General features: G+C 54.0%; 1 long non-coding RNA gene across 1 annotated transcript in view; it reads right to left on the minus strand.

Moving 5' to 3' along the window:
* The window catches only part of LOC129488858 (uncharacterized), a 59708-nt gene extending 47319 nt beyond the window's left edge, over positions 1-12389 (minus strand). The window contains exon 1 of the long non-coding RNA XR_008659726.1: positions 12156-12389. This is a non-coding gene — a long non-coding RNA (uncharacterized lncRNA). The remainder of the gene's footprint in view (positions 1-12155) is intronic.
* Positions 12390-12633: the final 244 nt, after the last annotated feature.

Consider the following 12633-nt stretch of genomic DNA (forward strand, 5'->3'; position numbering starts at 1 on the left):
AGGGCAAGTGTATTAGTCCACTCTCACACTGCTATTAAGAAATACCTGAGACTGGGGAATTTATAGAGGTTTAATTGACTCACAGTTCCACAGGGCTGAGGAGGCCTCAGGAAACTTACAATCATGGCGAAAGGCACCTCTTCACAGGGTGGAAGGAGAGAGAATGAGTGCTGAGCAAAGGGGGGAAAATCCCCTTATAAAACCATCACCCCCATGATTCAATTACCTCCCACCAGGTCCTTCTCACAACACGTGGGGATTATGGGAAATACAATTGAAGGTGAGATTTGGGTGGGGACACAGCCAAACCATATCATTCTGCCCTGGCCCCTTCCAAATCTCATGTCCTCACATTTAAAAAGCAATCATGCCTTCTCAACAGTCCCCCAAAGTCTTAGCTCATTCCAGCATTAACCCAAAAGTCCAAGTCCAAAGTCTCATCTGAGACAAGGCAAGTCCCTTCCACCTGTTAGCCTGTAAAATGAAAAGCAAGTTAGTTACTTCCTAGATACAATGGGGCTACAGGCATTGGGTAAATACACCCATTCCAAATGGGAGAAATTGGCCAAAAGGAAGGGATACAGGCCCCATGCAAGTCTGAAATCCAACAGGGCAGTCATTAAATCTTAAAGTTCCAGAACAGTCTCCTTTGACTCTATGTCTCACATCCAGGTCACACTGATGCAAGAAGTGGGCTCCCACAGCCTTGAGCAGCTCCCCCTGTGCTGCTTTGCAGGGTACAGCCCCCATACTGGCTGCTTTCATGGGCTGTGCAGCTTTTCCAGGCACACAGTGCAAGCTGAGCTGTTGGTGGATCTACCATTCTGGGATCTGGAGCACAGTGGTCCTCTTCTCACAGCTCCACTAGGCAGTGCCCCAGTGGGGACTCTGTGTGAGGGCTCCAAGCCCACATTTCCCTTCCACCCTGCCCTAGCAGAGGTTCCCCACAAGGGCTCCACCCCTGCAAAAGACTTATGTCTGGACATTCAGGCATTTCCATACATCCTCTGAAATCTAGGCAGAGGTTCCCAAACCTCAATTCTTGACTTTTGTGCACCTGCAGGCTCAACACCACACGGAAGCCACCAAGGCTTGGAACTTGCACCCTCTGAAGCAACAGCCTGAGTTGTATGTTGTCCCCTTTTAGCCATGGCTGGAATGAAGGGCATCAAGTCCCAAAACTACACGAAGCAGCAAGGCCCTGCGCCTGCCCAAAAAGACCATTTTTTCCTCCAAAGCCTCCAGGCCTGTAATGGGAGGGGCTGCTGTGAAGACCTCTGACATGCCCTGGAGACATTTTCTCCATTGTCTTTGTGATTAACATTTGGCTCCTCATTACTCATGTAAATTTCTGCAGCTTGAATTTCTCCCCAGAAAATGGGTTTTTCTTTTCTGCTGCATCTACAGGCTGCACATTTTCCAAACTTTTATGCTCTGTCACCTCTCGAATGCTTTGTTGCTTAGAAATTTCTTCTGTCAGATACCCTAAATCATCTCTCTCAAGTTCAAAGTTCCACAGATCTCTAGGGCAGGAGCAAAAAGCTTCCAGTTTCTTTGCTAAAACATAGCAAGAGTGACCTTTACTCCACTTCCCAATAAGTCCCTCGTCTCCATCTGAGACCATCATCTGGACTTTATTGTCTATATCACTATCAGCATCTTGGTCAAAGCCATTCAACAAGTCTCTAGGAAGTTCTAAACTTTCCCACATCTTCCTGTCTTCTTCTGAGCCCTCCAAACTGTTCCAGCCTCTGCCTGTTAACCAATTCTGCCTGTTACCACATTTTTGGATATCTTTACAGGAGCATCCCACTCTCAGTACAAATTTATTGTATTAGTCCATTCTCACACTGCTATAAAGAACTGCCCAAGACTGGGTAACTTCTAAAAGAAAGAGGTTTAATTGACTCACTGTTCTGCAGGGCTAGGGAGCCCTCAGGAAACCTATAATTATGGCAAAAGGCACCTCTTCATAGGGCAGCAGGAGAGATAATGAGAGCCAAGAAAAGGGGGGAAGCCCCTTATAAAATCATCACCCCTATGATTCAATTACCTCCCGTGTGGGGATTATGGGAACTACAATTCAAGATGAGACTTGGGTGGGGACAGAGCCAAACCATATCAGCAAGTCAGGGTCAGGAGGGAACTAAAACCCAGTGCTGCCCAAACCAAAGCCTTAATGGTTCATCAGATGATACCCCAGAAGAGTTGTTCCCTAGCTGTGCCCAGGTCAGAATGATGCTCTCTCCAGCCCCAGCCTGAGCTTGAACAAAGGCATCTTCTTTGTGTAGAAAGCAGCCAAATATGTCATCCTAAGCTGAAGCCCCTCCTCCTGCTCCTGGGGAGCAGCAGCAGAGTAAGCCCACACCACCTGCACAGGCACCCCCTCCCCATCAGCAGACCCCAAATCAGTCACCACAGCTTCACAGCCTTCACCCTCAAGCTTTCCCCATGCTGCCTGCCTACCCAGCCTGGTGTCCTGGTAGTGGGAAGACTGACCACTGGACTCCACAGACAAATGCCAGTATATGGATCCCAGGGGGTTGAGCCACTTGATCCATGGATCTCATGGATCTGGCATACTCAGCAGCCATATAAGCAGCCTCCCTTGCAGGCCGGACTTGGGGGATAAATAGAGGCAAGGATGGAATTAGCATCTTCAGATCTCTCTGGGATGGGAATGAAACCACAATCTCTGCCAAGTTGATGATAATGAAGAAGATGATGACAATGACAGGGATGATAACAACAGTGATGACAATGATGATGATGGTGATGGTGATGTGATGGTAATGATGTGATGATGAAAGTGATAGTGATTATAATGATGATGGTGATATGATAGTGATGGTGATGAGGGTGATGATAATGATGGCAATGATGATGGTGATGATGATGGCGATGATGATGGTGATGATGATTATGTGATAGTAATGCTGATGACCGTGATGGTGATGGTGATGGCTATAATGATGATGATGTGATGGTGATGATCATGGTGATGAAGATGATGGTAATGATGGTGGTGATATGTTGATGATGGTGTGTAATGGTAATGATGGTGGTGGTGACAATGATGATGCAATAGTGATGATGATGGTGATGGTGGTGATAGTGATGATGGTGGTGAGGGTGATGTGATGGTGATAATATTGATTATGATGGTGATGGTGATGGTGATGATGATGGTGATGATGGTGATGGTGATGATGGTGGTGGTGATGATGGTGATGGTGGTGGTGGTGGTGATGGTGGATGATAATGGTGGTGGTGATGATGGTGATGGTGATGGTGATGATGGTGGTGATGATGGTGGTGGTGATGATGGTGATGGTGATGATGGTGGTGAGGGTGATATGATGGTGATAATATTGATTATGATGATGATGGTGATGGTGATGGGGATGGTGATGATGGTGGTGGTGATGATGGTGATGATGATGGTGGTGGTGATGGGGATGGTGATGATGGTGGTGGTGATGATGGTGATGGTGATGATGGTGATGATGATGGCGGTGATGGTGATGATGGTGGTGGTGATGATGATGGTGATGGTGATGGTGATGGTGATGGTGATGATGGTGATGATGGTGGTGATGGTGATGATGGTGGTGATGGTGATGATGATGATGGTGGTGATGGTGATGGTGATGATGGTGGTGATGATGGTGGTGATGATGATGGTGATGGTGATGATGGTGGTGATGGTGATGGTGATGATGGTGATGGTGATGGTGATGATGGTGGTGATGATGATGGTGATGATGATGGTGGTGGCGATGATGGTGATGGTGGTGATGGTGATGGTGATGATGGTGGTGATGGTGATGGTGGTGATGGTGGTGATGATGATGGTGGTGGCGATGATGGTGATGGTGATGATGGTGGTGATGGTGATGATGGTGGTGATGGTGATGGTGATGATGGTGGTGATGGTGATGGTGATGATGGTGGTGATGGTGATGGTGATGATGGTGGTGATGGTGATGATGGTGGTGATGGTGATGATGGTGGTGATGATGATAGTGGTGGTGATGATGGTGATGGTGATGATGGTGGTGATGGTGATGATGGTGGTGATGGTGATGGTGGTGATGGTGATGGTGATGATGGTGGTGATGATGATGGTGATGGTGATGATGGTGGTGATGGTGATGGTGATGATGGTGGTGATGGTGATGATGGTGGTGATGATGATAGTGGTGGTGATGATGGTGATGGTGATGATGGTGGTGATGGTGATGATGGTGGTGATGGTGATGGTGATGGTGGTGATGGTGATGGTGATGATGGTGGTGATGATGATGGTGGTGGTGATGATGGTGACGGTGATGATGGTGGTGATGATGATGGTGATGGTGATGATGGTGGTGATGATGATGGTGGTGGTGATGATGGTGGTGATGGTGATGGTGATGGTGGTGATGGTGATGGTGATGATGGTGGTGATGATGATGGTGGTGGTGATGATGGTGATGGTGATGATGGTGGTGATGGTGATGATGATGTTGATGATAGAGTGTAATGGTGATGGTGATGATGGTGGTGATGACGATAGTGGTGGTGATGATGGTGATGATGGAGTGTAATGGTGGTGATGATGATGGTGGTGGTGATGATGGTGATGATGATGGTGGTGGTGATGGTGATGGTGATGATGGTGGTGATGGTGATGGTGATGATGTTGATGATGGAGTGTAATGGTGATGGTGATGATGACAGTGGTGATGGTGATGATGATGATGGGGATGATGTCGATGATGGTGTGTAATAGTGATGATGGAGATGATGATGGTAATGACGGTGATGATGTGATAGTGATGATGATGGTAATGATGATGGTGGGGAGGGTGCTGCGATGGTGATAATGATGATTATGGTGATGGTGACAATGACAATGATGACAGCCATCTTCTGTTAACCACCAACTACATGTTAGGTACTCCCCATGCATAGACTCATTTGATTCTCACAACCATTTAGAAAGGTGAATGGCATGTCCTCCCTCCATGGAGAAGCGAACTCAGACTCCTCAACTTTAAATGTTCACTAAAGTGGACACAGAGCTAGAGTCAAGCTTTAGGCTCAGGCCAGGCCCTACCACCAAGTGCTGGCGCAGGGCTGGACTGTATGAGCCCTTGTCATTGTTCTCTGAATTATCGCAGCAAGCCTGTTATGGTTGTCATTTTACAGATGAGGAAAGTGGGTCCCAGAGGGGTAAGTGACTCAACAAAAGTCAAAGCTCCATCAGCAAGTGGCAGGTCTGAGGGGCAGCATCATGTCCCAGAGTGCTGGAGGGGCAGGCAGAGGCCTGGCCTCTTGGCAACTATGAGCCTCCATGCCTTCATCTCATCTGTCATTACAGCAGTAAGGGTCATCCTAACCACCTTAGAGGTGCCCGAGGAGATGCACAGAATGTCAGGCACCCACCAGGTGCTTGGTAAACCCCACAGGGTCTAGCCAATCCCAGAACCAGGCTCTGGCTCCCAGTCCTGTGCTCCTCTCCTTTGCTGCCCTTGCCCCTCTGGCCAGACCTCCAGGACCATCAGTGGACTCAGGTCGTGGCTTGGGAAGCTGCAGACCTGAGCGAGGAGAAACATGGTGAGGGGCAGCTAGAGGCTAAGCCTCCTCCAACATCCCCACCAGGACAGCCCTGTAAGCAATGAAATGGTTAAGGCCTCCCAGCCCGGCAGAATTGGCTCATTATCATTTCTAATATGGATCAATACTCTTCAGGCATCTGACAAAGCCGGCGGCTCTCCGTTCCCTTCCTGCTCTCCAAACATAAAAGATCCCCTAAGCCACACTGGCCCGGGGCTCCGGCCCTAGCCCCCTCCTCAGGCCTCGTCTCCGTATTGGTCTTAATCAAGTCGTGGGGAAAGATGCAAGTCAATAAGTCCTCATTGATCAGCTCCTCTCCCCGCCACCCCACTGACATCCTGTCAGCCCCTCCCCCACAGACAGCCGGGCTAATGGGGGTCCTTGCCTCCCACGTAGGTGGCGGGTGGGGGTGCTTGTGAAAGCCCTGATTGCTCTGAGGCCCAGGGCCTCCGTCGCAGCGAGGGCTCCAGCACAACATATGCCTCCTGCCCACCGGCTTTGTCTTCAACAATAAAACAGGGTTTCTCTCCTGCCTCAGCCCTGGGTGCAATTTATCAGGCCTGGCACTGATCATCTGCTTCCCTGTCACCAGCCGGACTTGGGGGATAAATAGAGGCAAGCAGATACAGAATTACTATGATCAGATCTCTCTGGGTCAGGAACAAAAACCACTTTACACTCCTTATGAAGCATTTCCACCATCACAGACATGCAAAGGGGCCAGGAAGGCAAAGGGGCGGGACCCCAGCAACCAACGGGAGCTCGTCCTTCCCCTTGTAAGAGCCAGAGGAAGCTGCCACATGGAGCTCCCAGGCTGCGTTCCTTTGGGAAGTCACCTGCAGTGGCTGAGCCTCAGTTTCCCATCGGGGACACCTACCTTGCAGGGCTGCGACAAGCACTCACGGAGAGAATAAAACAAAGGATCTGCCAGAGCCTAGCAGACAGTGGATGCTCCATGAACGCCAGTTAGCGCGGCTGCCTTTAACGGTACAACTGTCCACAGCCAGGTATAGCATTCGGCATGTGTCACGTCCACGCCCCATGGAAATGTCAGTGACAGTTCGCACTCTTGTTCGTCCTCAGCCATCACTCCTAGAGCTGCTATTTGCAGACAGTGGCCAGCTCAGGGTGGCACCACAGGCCCGCCCTGCCTGAGGCTCTGCAGGGCCGCCGCGGGAGTTCCAGGTAGATTGATGCCCGCCTGTGGCAGAGGTCCTCAGGGTCTCTGCACAACATCTCAACAAATGTTCCTGGACAGGCGGCCTGGGCTGGAAGCCGATCAAACACCATAAATACTGCACACCCAAGGCCGTGACTACATTACCACGCGGTGAGTAAATAACAGGCCCGGGGTGGAAACACCCCGGGAACAACCTCCAGCTGAGTAATTTATGCCCCTGTAAAACCCGATTAGATCCCAGCTAAGTGATTTCGCAGACGGGCAGGCCGCTTTGGAGAGAGAGAGACTGAGTGAGTGGCCACCACAAGCACCCGGGGGGACCTTTGTGGGACCATCATCTCCCTTGTGAGGGGCCAGGCCTGGAGGTCAGGCATCCCATCAGGCTCGTTGGGGTAGCATCTTGGGGACCCAGGCCACCCAGGCGTGATGACCCCACTTCAGCGTGTGGTGGGAGGCACCCTGCAGATACATCCTACCCAGGCAGGATGGACACCCCGTCCGCAGCCCCAGGGGCACAGCAGGCCCAGCTTCTTGGTGCATTTTAGTCTAAATGTAGATGCAAGCCCAGTCGAGGCCTCAGCCAGGAGCCGCCATGCACACCAAGGCTGGCATCACATGTGCCCCTCCTGGGCAGGGTCCCCGGCAGGTGGAAAGCGTGGGCCTGGGGCCGGGACGGCTCCTGACCCAGGATAAGGACCACAGTGGCCAGGTCACGGTGGCGCCACAGGCCTGCCCTGCCATGCCAGCCCTGCCAGGCTGACCACAGTTAGCAGGGTCTGTCAGAGGTGGCGGGGGCAGCAGGAGGGCAGGACACAGCCCAGGCCTTGAGGCAGGCACCATTCAAGAGCAACCGGCCACCAAGTCCTCCCTCAGAAGGGGCTTGTGTCACATCCCCTTGCGCTCCCCGCTGCTCCCCCTCCACAGCCCCCCAAAGGGGCTCTACCCCTGGAGCCCGTTTCCCCATGGCCCACATACCCCGCGTGCTGCCCCACAGCTACTGCTCCTGCCTTCTCGCTGAGCCTCGCCTTGGGCCCACCCTGCTCCCTGCTTCCCTCTGGCCTGGCCACTCACCAGGCAGTTGGGGCACCCTGGTGTGCAGATCTGGGGGCCGGGCACTGACGTCAGCTCAGGCTCAGGAGCCAGGCAGAGCTGGGTTCAAATCCCAGCACTGCCCGTCTTAGCCGAGTGACTTGAGCAAGTAATGTTAACCCAGCCTCAGTTTACTCCTCTGTAAAGGAGACAATAGTGCCTCCCCTGATTTCCCTGATAGGGGTGGGGATCCCAAGTGAGAGAGAGAAGGTCACTACCCAGAAAACCCCGGGGGACGGTAAGAGAGTGCTCTGGGAGCCGCCTGTGGCTGCTGGCCAGGCGGCAGTGGTGAGGGAGGGGTGGGTGAGGCTCAGGAATCTGGATGCATGGGAACAAGGGCTGCACTGGGACCCAGGTGCGGGCGCCCCCTCTCGCCACCTTGGGCAAGGCACTCCACCTCTGTGAGCTCCCAGGAGGCCCTGTCTACCCATCCTCACAGGAACACAGGAAGGATCTGGTCACGTCACCCCTGCTCAAGCCCTCTGGTGGCTTCCTAGCATTTCTAGAGTCAAGTCCAAGGCCTTTCCACCTGGCACCCAGCTTCCTGCCCATTCACTCCACCCTCCTGCCACCACCAAAGTCTATGCTCCAATCACCTCGAACAAGTTATTCTTCCCAAGCAATTCTACCTCTCCATGCCTCCCCCTAGAGTCACCTCAGTCTCTAGCTCTGCCTAGTGAATTCCTATTGATACTGCAAGACTCGGCCCAAATGGCCCAACCTCTACGAAACTGTCCATTGTTCTCAAAGCAGAGTTAAGTCACACCTTCCTCTGAGCCCCCACAGTAGCCTTGGCTTAGTCAGAAAGGAGATCAGTATGACTTACCCCTTTCCAGGAACTACTTCCTGTTCTCCACCCCACAGCTACTGCAAACCTGCTAGGTTAGTGCACTGTGACCCCACTGCCCTGGCCCCAGCTGAGTGATCCTAAGGGAGCCACCTGATTCAGGCTGGGCCAATCAGAGCACTTTTCCAGGGTTACTGGAACTTGAACTAGGAAAGAAAAGTCAATTTATCTCTGGTGGCCAGAGGTGTAAGGTGCAAAATTTGGGAGCCTCCAGCCACACATTTGCCACATGTGGAACAAACCAGTGAGAGAGCTGAGGCCTGAGCTGGGAAGGAGACCTCTGGGCCTTGGCCCTGGTGGCCCCTAAATCCCAGCTGCCTCCCATCCTGGGGATCCAGCCATCCTTAGATTCCACAGGATGCCCAGCTCTCATCCAGCAAATCCCTCAGCCCCAGCTACTGTGAGAGTCTCTGTCACTGTTAACCTGTGAGTCCCCATCCCTGGAGACAGTGATGGTCTCATCAGGCTGATGGCCCTACCTGCAGCAATTCATTCAGCCCCTAATGAAATCTCAGCTGCAAAGCCCCCACCAATACGGGTTCTTGCAAGGCCTAGAACCAATTAGATATTTCTATTTTTAAATTTTCTTTCTTAAAGAACACCCCCCAAAGTTGCAGAAGCATAAGACCCCTGGGATCCTTCTCTGGCCACTGCAGCCTGGGAGTCTCCAGGGCAGGCCTCTGTCTGTGAGTCTCTCTGGGCCATGCCCAGCACACAGGAAATGCACAGGAAGTGAGGACACAACCCCATTGAATCCCTGGAGCCCTGCATCTCATAAATAATTTAGCACTTCCTGGCCTGGCCCCCTTAATAACACAGGCACAGGACAGCATGCAGAGGAGGGAGGACAAGGAGGCTCAGCTGCTGGCTCCCGCAAGTCAGTTCTGTCTTTCTTCTAGCACAAGCCTATTGCTAGCAAGGGGCCAGGCTGGCTCACTGTGGCACCTCTGTGCCCCCAGGTCCCACAGGGGCCATCTCATCTGACCACTGTCCCAGTGGCCAGGGAGACCTGCTGTGTCTGCACTGAGAGCCTGGGCCCACGCAAATGACCCCTCCTGTTTCAGGAGCCACCACCACAAGGGCTATGAGGAACCAGGGACCCTCATCCCATCCCCGGCACCACTAGAACTAAACGTTGGGCTCATCAGAGTTCCTGCCACTAAATCAAACACTAATCTGCTCCCCCTAATTTCTCTAAGACAATATTAGCCAGACAAAATGAAATGTAAATGTGAGTAAGAGCCCGGCTATCTGGGAAGTGGGAGCAGGCGGCCTGGGGAAAGGGATTTATTGTGTGTTTGCTGAGGCAGGCCAGGCATGCATGCCCACAAAAGGCTGGTAGCTCCAGCTCGGCCCGGGCTGGCCTCACACAGGCATCAACCTAAAGGCACATCAGCTTCCTCCCCAGGAAACAGTGTTGGGCACCGTTGGAGCTTGAGAAATGGGAAAGTAAACCAGGGTGCCCTGCAGCTGGTGAGAATAATTCACACCAAGAGATTTCTCCAAGTGTTAGCAGACCTAAAACATCAGTGAGAGTGTTGGAAGCAAGCCGTATATCCGGAAGCACTCTGGTGGACATGCTACTTTGGTAAACTAACGGGATCCTAGAGTCAGAGGCAGAGGAGTAGCCCCACATGACCCACCAGTGACCAACAGTGACACATCTATGAGGTGAGTGGCATGTGGCTGTCATGTCTAACTTGACCACAGCCCAAGGCCACCGGGATTTAACCCAATTCCCAGGTAAGAAAACTGGCTCCAGAGAATGAAAACCACTTGCCCAAGGTCCATGTCAATGAGATCTGAAGCAAGTCACACCTGCCTTCACTCCGAGCAGCCCCTGGAAGCCACACCTGCCTTCACTCTGAGCAGCCCCCAGGAGTCACACCCGCCAGGAGCCACACCTGCCTTCACTCCGAGCAGCCCCTTGGAGCCACACCCACCTTCACTCCGAGCAGCCCCTTGGAGCCACACCCACCTTCACTCCGAGCAGCCCCCTGGGTCCCAGGAGGAAATGCAGCCGGGGTGATGGTGGGCATCTACCCACCATGGGTCGGCAACTCCCCCCCGGGAGGCATCTTCCCTCCATCCCACCAAGGGCAGCACTGCTCTTAGCCCCACTCTGTTGAGAGTAGGGAGACGTGCCCAAGGTCACACAGCAAGGTCAGGCCCTCCCTGACCCAAGCCTTGTGGCCTCTCCTCCACCCAGGCCGAGCCCAGCCCGTGTTCAGCCGCCAGGGACAGGCTTGGGGCCTGGAGACCTCTGGACCAGGCAGGGGCCCACAGCTCCTTCTGCCCCAGGTGTCTGTACAGCCCTGTGGTCACTGCTGCTCTGTCCCCTGCCTGGAAAATGGGCTGAAGCCACATGGATGAGACCACCTGAAGCAGCAGATGGAGCCCAAGTTCCCTGTCCCTGGAGAGCCTGGGGCCCCTGAGCACCCAAGTTCCCTGTCCCTGGAGAGCCTGGGGCCCCCGAGCACCCAAGGTCCCTGTCCCTGGAGAGCCTGGGGCCCCCAAGCACCCAAGGTCCCTGTCCCTGGAGAGCCTGGGGCCTGGCCAGATCCAGCCCCTGGGCGGAGGCTGAGTGCTGTGTCATGGATGGGTGGGTCTGAGCCGGGAGCCCCCACTGTGAAGTGGGACTGGGAAGCCCAAACACCAGCAGGGAGGGCTCGGCTCAGATCACTGGTGCTGGCGGAGCCACCAAGTCTGTAGACTGGCTCCGAGGTGGTCGGTGGTCTAGGGGACCCCCACCCACACCCCTCTCTGGTCATCCCAGGGCCACCACAGACTGCACGCCACCAGCCTGGCTCCTCCACAGCAGACATCCAGCTTCTGGCCGCAGACCCCACCAGATCTGCCTTCCAGCACATTCTGCCCCCTCCCCAGGGCCCTGGACCAGATTACATCGACCCCCTTGAGCTTCCCTCCAAGGACAAGTGAGGGGCCGGGAGAGGGAAGCCCCATAAATCTCTCTGGAGACATTTGCCAAGATACCAGACACCAAAATCTCATTAGCAGGCTAAACTATCAGGAAGGAAATGGAAAACAAGTACCCGCGGATACAGGCCTGGAAACCGCAGGCCCCGAGCAGGAGACGTGGATTAGTGGAGATGATATGGAAGGGACAAGCTGTTGCCACAGGGGTTTTGCATGTTTTGTTTGTTTTTGCTTTAACTACAGTTTAAGTATAGTGGGACCCTCTGTGCACCAGGTGGGTGGGGTTGAGGCCCTTTATTCACAAGAGAGGAGAGGAGGGAGGGCGAGGCCTGGCAGCAGAGGCACAGGGGGCGGGCAGGCAGCCGGGCCGTCCCAGGAGGGCGTTCGGGAGCGTGGCTGCGCCGGGCCCTGTCCATGCTGCTCAGAGCCCCGGCGCGTAACAGCTCCTTCCACGCAGGGAAAATCCATCCAGGTTTAATGGAAACATTAACCTCAACTCACCCGATTTCCTCCTCGCACTGAGGTCTGAGAACGGGAAGAGACTCCGAGGCTGGAGGACTCCTCGAGGCCTGGCATAGACACGGGCCCACGGGTCCGGGGACACTCAGCGAGGGCCGGGACAGTGACAGTGGGTGCCTTCATCAGAGCAGAAGCAGCCCCGCGACGCCCCCACCCCTCTCGCCAGCTCAGCCGGCGTGCGCTGCACAGGCTGGATATGACAGACAGGAAGAAGAAGGCCCCTCCCCCAGCACTCAGCTGCTCATGCTCCCACCGGAGTTCCCGCAAATTACCAAGGAAAGGGGGAGGCCCAGGCAGCTACGCCGTGTCCAGGGTCACCTGGTCCCCCTGGCTGCAGTTCCAGGACACCCCAGGCAGGAGGTTGTCAGAGAAAGGTGGAGGCGGTGGGGGCGGGGGCGGCAGGCTGCCTGCAGAGGCGGGAAGGCAGGGTCGGGGAGGGACTCTGGGGAGAGTAGGGGTC

Source organism: Symphalangus syndactylus, chromosome 8, assembly GCF_028878055.3.
Source record: "Symphalangus syndactylus isolate Jambi chromosome 8, NHGRI_mSymSyn1-v2.1_pri, whole genome shotgun sequence".
NCBI classification, from domain to species: domain Eukaryota; kingdom Metazoa; phylum Chordata; class Mammalia; order Primates; family Hylobatidae; genus Symphalangus; species Symphalangus syndactylus.